This window comes from Anolis carolinensis, unplaced genomic scaffold, assembly GCF_035594765.1.
Source record: "Anolis carolinensis isolate JA03-04 unplaced genomic scaffold, rAnoCar3.1.pri scaffold_8, whole genome shotgun sequence".
In the NCBI taxonomy this organism is placed as follows: Eukaryota; Metazoa; Chordata; class Lepidosauria; order Squamata; family Dactyloidae; genus Anolis; species Anolis carolinensis.
Window position 1 is genome coordinate 603,624 of NW_026943819.1, and position 16,761 is coordinate 620,384.

At 44.8% G+C, this 16,761-nt stretch overlaps 1 protein-coding gene across 13 annotated transcripts in view; it reads left to right on the forward strand.

Moving 5' to 3' along the window:
- Positions 1-16,761, forward strand: part of cadm1 (cell adhesion molecule 1) — a 266,547-nt gene that overhangs the window by 78,903 nt on the left and 170,883 nt on the right. The gene's annotated exons all lie outside the window — the stretch shown is intronic.

A 16,761-nucleotide genomic window follows, 5' to 3' on the forward strand; every position in this document is an offset into this window, starting at 1 on the left:
GGAGTTGTAGGCCAAAAACATCTGGGGACCCCATGTTGAGAACCACTGCAGCAGTCTATCCTGGATATAACGAGAGCATGGACCACCGTGGCCAAGTCAGGCTTCACAAGGTAGAACCACTGATCTAAACTTTGACATGCTTCCAGCTTCAGATGTGGAATCTCCATTGGTTGTGACATTTGTGTAGCTTCTCGAGTTAATTTTGGTTTTTCCCATGGCATTTACATGGACCAAAGATTATTTTTCCTAAGTTGAGTTGACTTTTGTACCAACTGTTGAATGATGCATGGACATGTAGGCCCTTCCAATTCATGTCTATTACTACTTTTGTCCAGAACATTAATAGATTGAGACAATTATCCTTCGATTATCTTGTTTAACAGACATGAATTAAAATCACATACTACATAGGTGTCAAACTCATTTTCATCGAAGGTCCCATTAGCTTTATGGTTGCCTTCAGAGGTCTATTGAATCCATGGATGGAAGATCCGTGGAGACAGAGGGACAATTATAATTTGCTATGTACTGGTAAGTGCTCTTTAGTTATGGATGTTATTGGACAACTCCCATCACTTTTGATTATCCATCATGGAGATAATGGGAACTGGAACCCAATAGCACTTGTGGCTCTGAGCTTGGGAAAGGTTGACACATTAAAGCAGTAGTTCTTGACCTATGGATCCCCAGATGTTTTAACCTTCAACTCCTACAGCTGGTAAACTGGGATTTCTGGGAGTTGTAGGCCAAAACACCTGGGGACCCACAGGTTGAGAACCACTGGTCTAAGTCATGAATGAAGATTCTGAACAGAACCAGGCCTTTCCATTTCCTTTCCATTTCCACAAGCCTTGTATCTCAATCCAAACTCTCCTGACTCAACAGAACGGACGGCATCCTTCCAGATGTGACTCCCATCAGCTCTATAGTCATGATGTGTAATGATGGGGAATACAGGACTTGTAATCCAGCATCTGGAGAAGGGCCACATAGAATGACATTGCAGGTTGAGCGGGACACATGTGACGTAGTAGGTGAATGCTTTTAAATGTAGAGTGTTGAAATGCTTTTGCTGACCAGTGTATGTTTACATCCAGATCTATAGATTTTTCCATTTCAGCTGAAGGGGGAGGGAGGGGAGTAAGTGCCTTTGCCTTGTGTGCAGAAGGTCCCGGGTTCAGCCCCTATTGCCTCTCAAATCGAAAAGACAGATGTCTGTCAGAAGAGTGCTGCCCTTGATGGGCGAATGAGCCTGGCTTTGATACTCGGCGTTTGGCGGCGTTTGTTGAAATAGCAAAGCGCGGCTATGTTGAGCTATGGAGATCAACAAAGCGAAGTGGGTAAAATTTAATGATCAGATTTTACATGCTTTTTGGGTTCTCCCCAGAGATAGCACTGTTTATCCTCAGAAACCGGTCTATTTAGCTTTCCCCCTATTCCTGCAACAACAACCGCGCTGCTTTAATTGAGATGGCTTTATTAATTATGCTCATTTTAGCAGCGTAAATTGTCCCCCTCTCCCTATCTGTATCTTTTTGAAGCTCCGATTCCAGAAGTCTTTTATAGATTGACGTTGTTTGCATTTGTGGAAATGCTGCGTTTTGAGCAGCATCGCCTTCCCAAAAAACAAAAACCCACCACGTCTGAGCGGCTCCCGTTTCCGCCTTTGTTCTAGCTAAGCCGTAATCTTCCTGGCTCTATTGTCAAGGTCTCTCTTGGCTTGGATTTAAGGCACGTAATGCTCAATTGGATGCTTAACTCTAGAGTTCCTAATTAATTTTGGGGGAGCTGATAAACTTTAGCATTTGGTCGGCACCATCTTTTCGACATTAATATGTATAAATCCTGCAATGAATTGGAGATCATCTTGAAACTGGCTCGGTGCGTGCAATTTACAACATGGTTTTTCTAAAGCTGAAGGAGTGTCTCTGGTGAAGAGCCGAACGGGACCGCTAGTTGAAGGAAACGTGACACACCGATTTCTCTTCCATGAGTTTTTGCCTCTTTCTCTTAACATTCCCCTGCTTTCAAATCTTGCATGCCGAAGATGTTTTCTAAAAATATACCTGGCAGCCCATGGATCACAGGTAGTAAAGAACCCATGGATGAGCTCTTCTTGTTATGCAGAATAATGTAAGCGGTCTCTGCTCGTCTTCCTTGGCGCCTCCGGCAATACAATTACAGGCAGGTTGCCTTTCCATCTCCGGATTATTATCAGGCAATGGTGGGCAAGGACCGTGGCGCACTTGACCCTCTTTCCTTGGGTTCAAAACACAAGAACGAGAATGTGGATGTTGTAGATCAGTCACCAGAGGCCTATGGTTTTACTGATGATTTAGAGAGGATTGTGAGCTTTCCTGTAGCACAAAGTGATGGGCCCTCAAGTCTGGAAAATGATGGTTCTCTCTATGAGAAACCTGGCTTGGAAAATACAGGGCCTCAAGGGCATTCAGGGGAGTCAGAAGTAGCAACTGCAGGTAAGGAATTGAGTGAAGAGTTGAGTGATAAGGAGGGTTCTCATTGGAATCCACCTGTAGCTACGGAGATCAACAAAAATCTTTGTTTACAAATCAGAGAAAAAAATAGATTGCTCGTTCAGAGAGATTACGTGGGAAAGTTGTAAAATAAATTCATGGGAAACGGAATGCTTTCATGGTTGTCTATTAAGCAACCAATTGTTTACCTTAAGGTCAGTTCAGGCAACACTGTGTTAGAGTGAGAAGCTAAGCCTGAGTTCCTGGTTCAAGTCAAGCCTTGATTTTGGATTTAATATATCCTGGAAGTTTTCTATGTTCCTGTTCATGTACTCCTCTTCAAGTCTTACTGGTTATATCTTCCTGATTATGGACTTATGCTGTATCTGTGATTCCTGGCTGTTCCTGGACTTTGTCACCCTTGGAACTTTATGAGACATTTGACTTATTGTTTGGTTCTCGCCTTTTGCTAAACCTTTTTGGATTATATATCTTCCTTTTTTATTCCTGATTTTAATATGCTTTTGTATTTTTTTACCATAAGCTGTTTACTTATATTCCTGGACTCTATGTGGTTCAGTGGTCATAGGTGTTTCGAGGGCTGGAGTGCAGCAGTGGATATGGGAATGGGTGTGTGTTCATCTGCATCTCTATCTATATATCTCAGCCCAAATGAGGCAGAATGTTGATGGGAGAGAAAAAGTCAGTTGCATTTCATTTTTCTGTTGAGTTTCCCTGATTTAACACAAAATGGAAATTGTAAAAGCTCTAGTTCAGGGCTGTCAAACGCATTTTCCCCAAGGACCTCATCAGCCTTATGGTTGCCTTCAAATTGTCATTGGAGGACTGTATAGATGCAACTGTGTTACCATGGCATTGGAAGCTTTGCAGGCCACATAAGATGACATGGTGGGTCAGATGTGGCCCGCGGGCCTCGCATTTGATGAGTGTGATCTAGTTGAAAACGGTCAGCTCTCCAAATTTGAAGGATTCACTTGTGCGGATGTCATAATTCATGGACTTGATTGATATAGTCTATCTAGGAATCTATAGATCTTCCGGTGCAAAGTCTATGGATGACTTCCACTAGACCATGCATGGGAAAACTTTGGCCCTCCAGGTGTTTTTGACTTTAACTCCCACAATTCTTAACAGCCTGTAGGAATTGTGCTAGAGCTTGCTAGATCTCTCGCTTGTTAAAAAAAGCAAACCAGGTCTAGTCATTTCTGAATATCTCAGGTTCATCTGACGATTAAATTTCTGGATGTCCTAGGTTCATCTGACAGTTAAATGGATCAGCAGTCTTGAATGTTCTCTGGATGTGCCTTGAACCGTGGAGGTTTTCCGCACTTCAAATGATACAGATTGTGTTCAATGTCCTGAAAAAAAATCTACTAGAGAGAAAATAACTTTCTTGACACAAACACATTTATCACATGCGAAATGTGAGAAGGAAGTTGGTAGTGGGAGCTTTCTTAGACGCCATCTGAGGAAGGAGACTCAGCCTACAGAAGCTTATGCTCCGAATTTGGTTGTCTCGGCTAGTCTCGGAGGTGCCACATGATCCCTTTGTGTATTGATATTCCAGACAAACATGCCTTTGAATCCTACGTTCTCCTGCCTACAAATTCCCATCCACATCTTATTAGCAAAATTGCTTTGAGTTTTATGCAAATTGTCTTTGCTTTACTTGATGAGGTTTGTGTGAAGAAACTGGGAGATACACCCACAATGTGTTGGAGATGAGCTTTTGATATTAATGAGTGGCAATTAAATGTGTAACTAATAAGCATAGCCAAAGCTTCGAGACGGGTGTGGGGGCAAACGCATCTCCGTGCTCCTCCTTGATTTATGGCCATTGCGCTGTCCTCCCTGAGAAGTTGTCGCCGTTGTCCTGGTTTCATGCTTAGCACCTCCTATAAGTGTCCGATTTGTATGCTCGGCGTGTCGAAATGTGGTCGTAAATGTTTTGGTAATTAAGGGCAGAGCTCGATTCCTTCTGCATGGTGCGCAGGTTGGAAACATAAGCGGAAATTGACTGTGTCGACACGGGTGGCTGAACCAGCCCCAAACATCTCGAAGGCTAGGAGATGGAGTCGTCATCTGGTGATGTGACATTGTAGATCAGGCATGGGCAAACATTGGTCTTCCAGATATTTGGATTTCAACTCCCACAATTCCTAACAGCCTCGGGCCCCTTCCTTTTCCCCCTCAGCCGCATAAGTGAGTATATCTGTGGATTTTAGGAAGCTATTTCTTGATTTAAGGCATTGGCATGCTGGCTGATATCCAAACCGAGGATGAGCTGGAGATGTCACTGCCTTGGTCCTTTCATTATTGGATATCAGGTGGTGCAATACCGGCTAAGCATTATAATTTCTCCAGTGGTGTAGAGCCCAGATATCCTGTGATGATGCGGCATGTCTCATTAAGAGCCACATCCACTGTTTTAACATGGTGAGATGTATTCCACACTGAGCATGCGTATTCAGCAGCAGAGACAAAGCGCAAGGGCAGATGCCTTCACTGTGTCTGGTTGTGATCTCCAGGTTGTGCCAGTCAGCTTTTGTACGATGTTATTTCTAGCAGCCACTTTTTGCTTGATATTCATGCCGTGCTTCTTATAAGTCAGAGCATGGTCCAAGGTAACTCCCAGGTATGTTGGTATGCTGCAATGCTCCAGTGGGATCCCTTCCCAGGTCATCCTCAGAGCTCAAGATCAGTGGTTCTCAACGTGTGGGTCCCCAGGTGTTTTGGCCTACAACTCCTAGAAATCCCAGCCAGTTTACCAACTCCTGTTTCTGGGAGTTGAAGGCCAAAATATCTGGGGAGCCACAGGTTGAGAACTACTGCTCTAGTTGGCTTGGACCTCTTCGTTGCGATGGACATGGTCTACCACCAAAGGGAAAGAACACCAAATAAAATATCTTGATGAGAAGATGATTATGCAAACTTGGGCCCTCCAGGTGTTTTGGACCCCCAACTCCCACAATTCCTAACAGCCTACCGGCTGTTAGGAATTGTGGGAATTGAGAGTCCAAAACACCTGCAGGGCCCAAGTTTGCCCACGCCTGCTATATAGAAAGTTCCCTTGCGCATCTGCAGGGCTTGTTTTGGACGGACGTTTCCCGTGAATCTTGGCTCAAGATAGGAAACAAAGGGCTGTCGTTTCGTAAGTGTTGAAAATACAATTGACGAGGTCTTTTACAGTAGCTTTGCAATAGGAGCCCACTTTTCTCTGCCTCATTTGTGGAGCTCGTTTCTCCCCGCCAAGTGGCTTCCATCCAAATTCCCGGGGTGGTGCCTCGTTGTAGCAAACCGTTACGGAATACAGAGGCAGAGACGGGAGATCTTTGAGATTTGTCTTTTGTTGGGGAACAGCTCTCTCTTCTCCAACCTGGGGATAGAAATCTCCTAGGATTGCCTCCATCTCAGGCCCAAACCCAAGCAATCGAAACAACGGCATGCATCCAGGAGTGTTTACAGATTTACTTGCTCTCTCTGGCAATGCACCGGTTTGTACGGAACGTAGGGGCGGTCAGTAGCGTGGGTTCATCTCTTTGCAAGTTTGCTGCTGGTTTAATAAGGCCCATCCATTACTAAAAATATACTACCTGAGAGAGAGAAAGAGAATCTGAAAGAATATGAGTAATATGAACTGTGCCCAGGGACTCCATTAAAGCCTCTTAACGCTGCCTAGTTATTATCTGGAGCTGAAAATTTCCAGCCTTGTTACAAGCCTTTGAAATCGGACACACCGCATTTTGCACTAATAGTTCTTTATGATTTTTTCCCCTTCTTCTTCCCTTCTTTAGGTAAGTGAATATAATCTTTGGAGGTACCAATTGATCTGTCGGGTTCCGCAGTCTTCGGCCGCATTAAAACCGAGAAAGAACGAATGAACCGGGTAGAAGGAGGCGCCATTAGTAAGTTGGGTGGAAATGGGAAGGGTTGTGGCCCGAGGCCTTTCGTCGGAAGGGATTCTCAGGCCCTTGAAAATAAGTCACTGGTGGAAGTTCATCAGATGTTTATGGGTGATTTTTAGAAGCTTGTTGAAACCAAGAGCGTTGTGATATTGGGTAGTTTGGGGGGTGGCAGCACCTCTCCAAATGAGGGATGGAAACAGTGAAGTTCTCCAGATGTTGTTGGGAGTCTCCAAATCAAAGATGGAAACTGAAGTTCTCCAGATGTTGGGAGCCTCCAAATCAGGGATGGAAATGTGAGACCAACACGATTGATTCATCTAGGTTAATGTTTTTCAACCTGTGGGTCCCCAGATGTTTTGGCCTTCAGATCCCAGCAATCTTAACAGCTGGTTAACTGGCTGCGATTTCTGAGAGTTGTAGGCCAAAACACCTGGGGACCCACGGCATGAGGACCACTGGTCTAGGTTCCCTACCAGACTACCAGGTTGCAGCTTTGATCAATGACCAGTTGGGTTCATTTGGCATTTCCATCTTAAGTCTGACATATGATTCTAGACAAAGCCTAATGATGGTTTTCTTTGTGTGTTGATTCTATTTATGACGGGCTTAAGTACCTGGTGATACCCAGGTCAGAGATTTTAGATATGGGTGAACAAAACAATGTAAGTGGAAGAGGGAGACGAAGAACTCAAAACGGAAGGCAGGCTGTGAAATCCCATCCCAAAAGTCTTGAGACAATTCTCTTGGGTCGCTTGTTGGAAAACACAGTGATTTCCACATTCTGGTTGCCACCATAGAGAAGTCCCATTATCCTTTGATGTTCTCCACCCATCACATTGAGTGATGAGACATCTAGAGTTTGTAAATGTGTCACTGGAATTCCCTATCAAAGGATGGTTGGCACATGAGCAGCAGACCTGGAATCAGATCTCAAGTGCTACTCTTGTTATTTTTGTCATCTTCGGTCCAGCCTTCCTTTTAGGACCCCGATCCTTCAGAAGGACCTTTTCCATTAAGTTAGAGGATGTCTGTCTGAAATACTCTCCCTTCATCTAAGCTTAAATTTGCACAAAGTAATGCCATCAGATCCCTTATCAAATGCCTGGTTCTTAATTAGATTGCACAGCGGACTTGCCTCTGTGTAAATCTGGAAATAAGCCGGAAAGGATATTCGTTTTGAGGAAGGCTCATTTGCGGGAGGCCTGGGCCAATGAGACAGAGAGCATGGGGCTGATTTAGAGAGGAGATGATTCTGGCCGCCATCCCGAGCGGTGGGACTGCAGTGCAAATAGCACTTCGCCGAGAGTTTGCACAGAGATTTTGTTGGCACATGGGACTGGAGTGAGAGCTTGTACTATAGATTGGCTTCCAAAACGGATGGAGAAAAACAGCAGGTTTCTAAGATGGTATAGGAGATGAACATATGGATGTACTGAGGGCTGAACGTGCCTTTGCTTTGCATTGAGTTGGACCATTGGGCCTTTTTAGAAGCTTGTTGAAACCAACAGCATTGCAATGTTGGGTAGTTTGGGGGTGGCAGCACCTCATCAAATGAGGGGTGGAAACAGTGAAGTTCTCCAGATGTTGTTGGGAGTCTCCCAATCAAAGATGGAAACCATTGAATTCTCCAGATGTTGGGAGTCTCCAAATCAGGAATGGAATCTGTTATGTTCTCCAGATGTTGTTTGGGGGGGGGGGTCTGCAAACCAAGGTTGGAAACTAGGGGTGTTTGAAACTGCAGAAATCCATTCTTTTTTCTTTCCAAATTCCCACCCACTCCCAGTTCTGTTTTTCGGAAGATTCTTCCTGAAACGGAATTGAACTCCAGATCCTGAATTATGAATCCAAACGACGCCCCCCTCTTAATCTCCCAGAATCTTCCCAAAAAAAGAACAAAGGGGCACCCAAAATTCACAACAAAAACATAACGTATTTCTGCCATTTCGCACATCCCTAATGGAAATGGTGAAGTTCTCCAGATGTTGTTGGTGGTCTCCAAATCAAGGATGGAATCTCTGAAGTTCTCCAGATGTTGTTGGGACTCTCCAAATCAGGGATGGAAAGCATCAAGTTCTCCAGATGTTCTTGGGGGTCTCCAAATCAAGGATGGAAAGCGTGAAGTTTTCCAAATGTTGCTGGGAGTCTTCGAATCACATATTGAAACTGGATCTGTCCAGATGTTGTTGGGACCCTCCAAATCAGGGATGGAAACTGTGAAGCTCTCCAGATGTGAATGGACTGCAATCCCTATCATTCCTTCCTATGGGCTTGTCTTTCTGGGGCTGATGCCACCCATCCATATCTGGAGGGCCGACCAGTGGTCACCTCCTTGCTCCTGTTCTGCACCTAATTTGAGCTTTTCCATACTTTCGTTGTTGCTTTTCCAATAGCCCATATAATACCCCCCTCTCCCTGTGTGTTGTACTCACACACACACACACTGCTGCCATTCCCATGGTAACAGACTAATGTCTGAAGCCGAGGATTATTAAATAACAAGAGTGCATTAAAATAATGCTGAGATTCCGATTTGCAGGACCGCTCGCGTGGGGGCCAGGCTCCACACTTTTTCTGTGAGCAGCAGCTTGGTCCAGGTTGGGTTTGGGCCACGGTGCCCAAACAAGGATTGCAATGGCATGAAGAGATCTGCGTTGCAACCAAATACACCTCCTCTTTTTCTCTCCTTTTTTTGCATCCTCTCCCTTCCTGGTTTCTAGAAAGTCCCAATGGTGTGTCCTTAAGTCGCCGGTCTGTTACCATGGAAACTTAATCATGGATATATCATGACTTCATCCCAACGAGGAATTAGGTGTGTGTGTGTTTATGCGTGTGGAAGAAACCGGAAGGTTGAAAAGAGTCGAACACAGGTTGGGTGCCCCATGAACCAAAGCATATTGGATTTTGGGGGTGAATTATTGGAATATTTGGAGTTTTAAATGTGAAATTCATTGATATTTCATATAAGACGACACATAGGCTCAATGCAGTTCTTATCCACAGTATTTTTAATAATTACGTGCAGGAAGCAATGTTTGTGTACATTGAACCGTCCAGAAGCAAAGGTCAGTCTCACGTGTAGACTTGCTTGTTGGAATATTTCGGATTTCTGGATAAGGCATACTCCATATTATTCCATGTTTATATATATGCTTGTGTATATATATGTGTGTGTGTGTATGTATGTGTATATATGTACGTATGTGTGTGTGTCTGTGAGGATACACATACATACATATATATGTATATATATGTATATATATGCATTGGTCACACTTCTCCTGGTTACTTGACATTAGCTCAGGGCTCCTCTCATCCCAAATCAACCTCAAATGAATCTGTACTACAGGAAAGGAGATTCCACCTGAACCTCAGGAAGAACTTCCTCACTGTGAGGGCTGTTCGGCAGTGGAACTCTCTCCCCAGGACTGTGGTGGAGGCTCCTTCTTTGGAAGCTTTTAAGCAGAGGCTGGATGGCCATCTGTCGGGGGTGCTTTGAATGCGATTTCCTGCTTCTTAGCGGGGGGTTGGACTAGATGGCCCATGAGGTCTCTTCCAACTCTACTATTCTATGATTCTATGATTCTATGTAGCACTTTATCTATGTTTTGAGTTTACAACTTATAATGTGCACTTTGCTAATCTACTATTACAACCTCACTGTTTTTAAATTCTATGTTTTTAATAAGTGTGTTTTTATTCTTTTTGGTTAATGTGCAAATATTACAATCGGTGCATGTTAATGTTTATTGATGTATTGCATATTGTTATTGTTTTGTATCTGATATTTCTGTGAGCCGCCCCGAGACCCCTCCGGGGGAGATGGTGGGTGGGATACAAGTAAACTTATTATTATTATTATTATTATTATTATTATTATTATTATTATTTAATTATGACACAGCAAACAAGATAGATATGCTGGATTTCGTTTCACAAAATCACAAGTCGAACACTTCCCAAGTGTCTAGGACTGTGTGATGTATTTTCGGATGATGCGCGCAGATCCCAGTCGGGTGGCCTTTTGCAGTTGGCAGATCGTCATTTTGTCAATGTCTATTGTTTCCACATGCCAGGTGAGATCTTTTGGCACGGCACCCAGTGTGCCGATCACCACCGGGACCACCTGCACTGGTTTCTGCCAGAGTCTTTAAAGTTCAATCTTGAGGTCCTGAGAGCGACTGAGTTTTTCCTGTTGTTTTTCGTCAATGCGACTGTCACCTGGGATGGCGACATCCATGATCCAAACCTTTTTCTTTTCCACAACTGTGATGTCTGGTGTGTTGTGTTCCAGAACTTTGTCAGTCTGGATTCGGAAGTCCCACAGTATCTTTGCATGTTCATTTTCCATTATTATTATTATTATTATTATTATTATTATTATTATTATTATTATATATTCGTGTCAGGAACAAGTTGGGAAACTGCAAGTCACTTCTGGTGTGACAGAATTGGCTGTCTTCAAGGACGTTGCCCATGGGACCTTGCCCTGGATGTTTTGATGTTCTTACCATCCTTGTGGGAGGCTTCTCTCATGTCCCCGAATGGGAAGCTGGAGCTGACAGATGGGAGCTCACCCCGCTCCCCAGACATTGCCCAGGGGACACCCGGATGTATTGCCATCCTGCCATAAAAATAGCTGAAGCCGATGCAAAATCTGGAACGATGGCACTGTTGTATCCGGTTCGCTGCTCCAAGAAGCACCGCTGTAGAGAAATTCAAAGCAAGGTTCCTGTATTTGCGAAGGATATGTCTTCTTTTGTGGCCGGCGTGGGCAAAACGTGACCCCAAAGAAGTGGTTGAACTCCATGCATATCTCAATTGGGATAAAATGGAATAATAATAATAATAATAATAATAATAATAATAATAATAATAATAATAATAAGCACGACAGTGCACTTTCATTGATGCCTAGTTGTATTTTGTGTTGCAAACCCCTGGATAAGGTTGGGGAAAGGCCTAACTCGCTCCACCGCAATAAACTTCCCCCTCAAATGTGGAAAAGAGGGCTTTCTTTTGCCTTATTGTTCCTGAAATAGTTTGATTTTTATGAACGGAGATATTTTCCCCGCAAGAGCCAGACTTGCAAAAGAGACGGAGGTATTAAAACCCTCCGAACCGATGTTATTTTTATGCACACGCCGCCTTAAAATGCCCTTTCCGAATGCAGCAGTCTGTTTCCAGCTTTATTGGCTTATGGGGTGTAAATACTCCTTCCCCAACCTGGTTCTGTTTTATTTTATTTTTTACACAGTGGCTTACAGCAGTTTTCCTCTTTGGCAATGATCCTATCATTGAATGCACCGAAAGAGCGACGTAATTCCTGCGTGGCATGCTTTGTGCAGTTGTGTTTACCCACCCCTTCTTTGCAAAAAATTAAATAAACACTATTAAGTAAACAATTGCATAAGGTAGAAGAATCCACTTTGGGAGATTTCTAGGTCTCTCCCAGTTGGTTACTGTGGGGACCATTGGTGTCTCCTGAGTAGTGGGAGCTATAACAACAAACACTGGGGTGCCTGTGGTGGTGGGAAAAATCAAAAATCTAGGATGAAATGGTCCCTGTCTAAAAGTCTTCCCTTGGGTGGTGGGAAAGATGGTATTTGTGGAGGACATTGGCAGGGCTCTTGGACATTTATTTATTTATTTAATACATTTATATCCCGCCCTTCTCACCCCAAAGGGGACTCAGAGCGGCTTACAAATTAAATTTACGTACAATATTATATTATTAGCATAGCACAATACTGGCAATAAATTACCATATTGTACTTTATCTATATATTGTAATATTATTAATAATGACGTGTTCACGGCACTCACTATGACCTGCAATGTCATTGGAGAGAGGACCATTGGTGCCTCCTGAGTAGTGGGAGCTATAGTAAGAAACACTGGGATGTCTGTGGTGGAGGAAAAATAGAAAATCTATTTGAACTGGTCCCCATCTAAAAGCCTTTCCTTGGGTGGTGGGAAAGATGGTGTTTGTGGAGGACATTGGCAGGGCTCATGGACATGTTTATGGCGTTCACTATGACCTGCAATGCCATTGGAGGGATGGCCATTGATGTCTCTTGAGTAGTGGGAGCTATAGTAAGAAACACTGGGATGTCTGTGGTGGAGGAAAAATAGAAAATCTAGGAGAACTGGTCCCCATCTAAAAGCCTTCCCTTGGGTGGTGGGAAGGACGGTGTTTGTGGAGGACATTGGCAGGGCTCTTGGACATGTTCACGGCGCTAGCTATGACATGCAATGTCATTGGAGGGAGGACCATTGGTGCTTCCTGAGTAGTGGATGCTATAGCAAGAAACACTGGGATGCCTGTGGTGGAGGAAAAATAGAAAATCTAGGTGAACTGGTCCCTTCCCTCGGGTGGTGGGCAGGATATTGCTTGTGGAGGACATTGGCAGGGCTCTTGGGCATGCTCATGGCGCTCTCCATAACCTGCAGTGTCATTGGAGGGGGGGCTCCTAAGTGGTGGGAGCTATAGTAAGAAACACTGGGATGTCTGTGGTGGAGGAAAAACAGAAAATCTAGGATGTTCATTTTTATTTCATTTTTATTATATTGGGGGGTGGGGTGGGGAGGAAAACACTGATTTTCCCAAGCATGGCGGTGCTCCTTGCATTCCTGGCTCCATGTGTTCAGTGCGCCAAATCTCTTTGCAGCGCCTTTCCCCGGATGCCGCGGAGGCCTTTCTTCCATATAAATAATGGCCACTTGCCCTGAACGCTACCTTTTCAGTGATCGGTTGAGAAGTGGCTCTGCCGTTGCGGAGTTTGGCTTTGTATTGCGAGCGGCGGATTTATGGGCCGGACCGTGGCGCAATCTCCAGCGGCGGCGGCGCGCCTTCTCTCCCTTCCTTCGAGATCAGGTGTGCTCTTAATCTCTTTTTCTGTTTGAACTGCCGCATTGTTGGTGCTCAGAGAGGTTAGGATTTGGAATAGTAAATTTAACTCCTGTCTCGCGCGTCGGCGTCCTCCTCCTCGCCGGGGAAAACAGCCCCGAGGCGTGGGATTGCTGTTGGACTCCTTCGGAAAAGGGAAGAATTCCTTGTCTGCGAGAAGATTAACAGTGAGTGCACACTAAGCTATTTTTTATGATGGAAGCCAACGAAAATGAAATGTGAACATGGAAGCAATGAATATTTTTATGGTGACTTTAACTTTCATTTCATTTCTTTCCTTGTTCGGGGGCGTGCGGAGCCAATGGTGGCGTTCCAAGCGCGGCCGTATCTTCCCCTTAAAGTAAAAGCACCAAATATAATTAAGTTCCTCGCTTGTGATGGCTGAAAGGCCAACGGCTTTTTAAGAGACTGGCATAAATCAGGGACAGCTCTCTTCGCCGGATGTTGAGCGATGCTGGATATCGTCTGCTTTCAGTGCATGACGGAGGCGAACGTTGGGAAGCTGTGGTTGATGCTGGTGGACGGTTTCCTGCCTTAGAGGAAGGGGGTTGGACTGGACGGCCCACCAGGTCTCTTCCAACTCTAGGATTCTAGGATTGGATGGTTTCCTGCCTTGGAAGAACCTGTATCCATTGGGCGCTTCCTACTTGTCCTGGTTCTGCTTCCTCTTCCACCTGCAAGACCATACTTTGCCATCTATGGTTGCTTGGAGTTGTTGGTTGCGATTTTCCTTCTTCTTGACACAATGGGGTTGGACTGGATGGCCCACCAGGTCTCCTCCAACTCTAGGATTCTAGGATTGGATGGTTTCCTGCCTTGGAGAAACCTGTATCCATTAGGCTCTTCCTAATTGTCCTGGTTCTGCTTCCTCTTCCACCTGCAAGACCATACTTTGCCATCTATGGTTGCGTGGAGTTGTTGGTTGTGATCTTTTTGACAGAATGGGGTTGGACTGGATGGCCCACCAGGTCTCTTCCAACTCTAGGATTCTAGGATTGGATGGTTTCCTGCCTTGGAGGAACCTGTATCCATTGGGCGCTTCCTAATTGTCCTGGGTCTGCTTCCTCTTCCACCTGCAAGACCATGCTTTGCCATCTATGGTTGCTTGGAGTTGTTGGTTGTGATCTTCTTGACAGAATGGGGTTGGACTGGATGGCCCACCAGGTCTCTTCCAACTCTAGGATTCTAGGATTGCCTCCACCCTTCTTAGGACTTGGATGGGAGACCACCAGCGAATCCCAGATGATATTTCAGAGGCATAAACATCTCTGATGATTCTTGTCTAGAAAACTCTTTGAAATCATGGGATCTCCATAAGTCAGTTGATGATTTGAAGGCACACCAACCCATCGTACCAGTTTGTAGTGTTGTACTGCGTCAGTCAAATAGCACCAAGTTACCCTTTGAGCGTGGCTGAGATCTTGTGTCTCCATAAGGACCCAATCAACCCTTGGATGCCTCCACTTTTAGGAGCTTGAGGGCTCTCCCATCCACCGTCGGCTTGAGCCCAAATGCCAATTGTCTGTCACTCGATTGGTGTTCAGAGCATGCGCCAAATGAGAGCCTCATTTCATTCGGCAGACTCAGCTCAGAGTCTCCTTTGTAATCCATTTTCTGATAAAGGGTGGACGCAATAAAGGGAAAACTAGCCTGCAGTCAAAGCCCTGTCCCTTTTGAAAGGGAACATGATTAAAATGGGGACGTTCTTTATTTTTGCTCATCTGTTCTGATGAATTGCCTAAATTGTCTGTCTAATTGTGCTCGATTATGACAGCCTCTTGCAGATAGGTTAATAGTTTCTGGGCAGCACAGCACATGGCCCCTTTTTCCCAGGCTTCAAAACAATAGTCGGTTTATTAAGTTGAACTTTGGGGAAATGTCAGTTGGATCGGGTGCGTATTGTTGTGTCTTGTGTGGCCGCTTTGGGTGATGGACTTGCTTGGCATTGGGTAAACATATTTGGGGTGAAGGCCGAATGAATGGTCAGTCTGTGCTTTGGACTGGCCTCTCTTGAGTTTCCAATGGATGAGATGCCCATCTAATATTGGTTTGAAGACCTCCAAAGATGGAGTCCCAACCTTTGGGCTTCCAGTTGTTTTGGACTTCAACTCCCAGAAATTCCAGCCAGCTTCCCAACTGTTAAGAAGTGTGGAAGTTGAAATCCAAAACACCTGGAGGTCCAAAGGTTGGGAAAGTTGATGGGCTCCATCTTTGGAGGCCTTGACCAATGTTGGACGGTCATCTTCATGGAGTACTTTAGCTTTGTCTTCTTCCATAGCACCAGGTTGGCTTAGATGGCCCTTGAAGAGTTCTTTCCAACTCCAGTCTTTCCTGATTTTTACAAACTTTTAACTATTGGATGAGATGCCCGTCTAACATTGGTATGAAGACCTCCAAAGATGGAGAGTCCACCAACTTTCTAGGACAGTGGTTCCCAAACTTTGAGCCTCCAAGTGTTTTGGACTTCAACTCCCAGAAATCCCAGCCAGCTTTGCAACTGTTAGGAAGTGTGGGAGCTGAAGTCCAAAACACTTGGAGGTCGAAAGGTTGGGAACCACTGTCCTAGAAAGTTGGTGGACTCCCATCTTTGGAGGTCTTCAAACCAATGTTGGACTGGCATTCCTTTATCATCATCTTCCTCCATGGCATCAGGTTGGCTTAGGTGGCCCTGAAGAGTTCTTTCCAACTCCAGTCTTTTATGATTTTACAAACTTTTAACTATTCCATTGAACTGGCAGGTGGCAAAACAACATTTCGGAAAGGTATCTAGGCCAGTTTCTGCTTCTACAAGGGTGTGACAGCGGGAATAATTTGTGTGTGTGTGTGTGTGTGTGTGTATACAGTCGGTTCACAAGGGCAAAGCTTGGAAATAATAGAAGAAAGAGGTGCCAACCGATGAAAGAAACGCTGCCTTTGTTCTCAGATCGCCGGATCTTTATAGCCAAGATCTGGGCCAAAGTTTCTGATTATCGCTTCGCCATCCGGGCAATTGATTTAGCTTAGCGGTGGTCTAGATTAAAGATTAACCTCCAGGCTTCCCTTCTCAAGCGTGCCGGGGAAGTTTGCCTTCAAATAAGATTTTATTTAGGATGGGTCCTGCCCTCTTTAACTGGGAGTTGTGCGGTTTGCTCACGACTCAAACCAATAAGGTGTGTGTTTGGCAAGCAGCTTAAGCCGCACTTGCTCTTTACCAAAGAATAATGTCATTTCGGCTGGAAATGAAACGGGGTCGGTTGGTTCCAGGTGCCCCTCGCTTGGCCAGCTTTTTGGCCTCCAGATGCTGTCGGCTGCTATTGCGTATTGGAGGGACACTTGTTTTCTTTGGACCATCCAGCACAAACACCTTCTTCCTGCTTTACAGGAAAAGCACCATCAAAGCACTCCCAACAAATGGACATCGAGCCGTAGTAGTAGAAGAAGTAGTAGTAGTAGTAGTAGTAGGATTCCCAGGGGC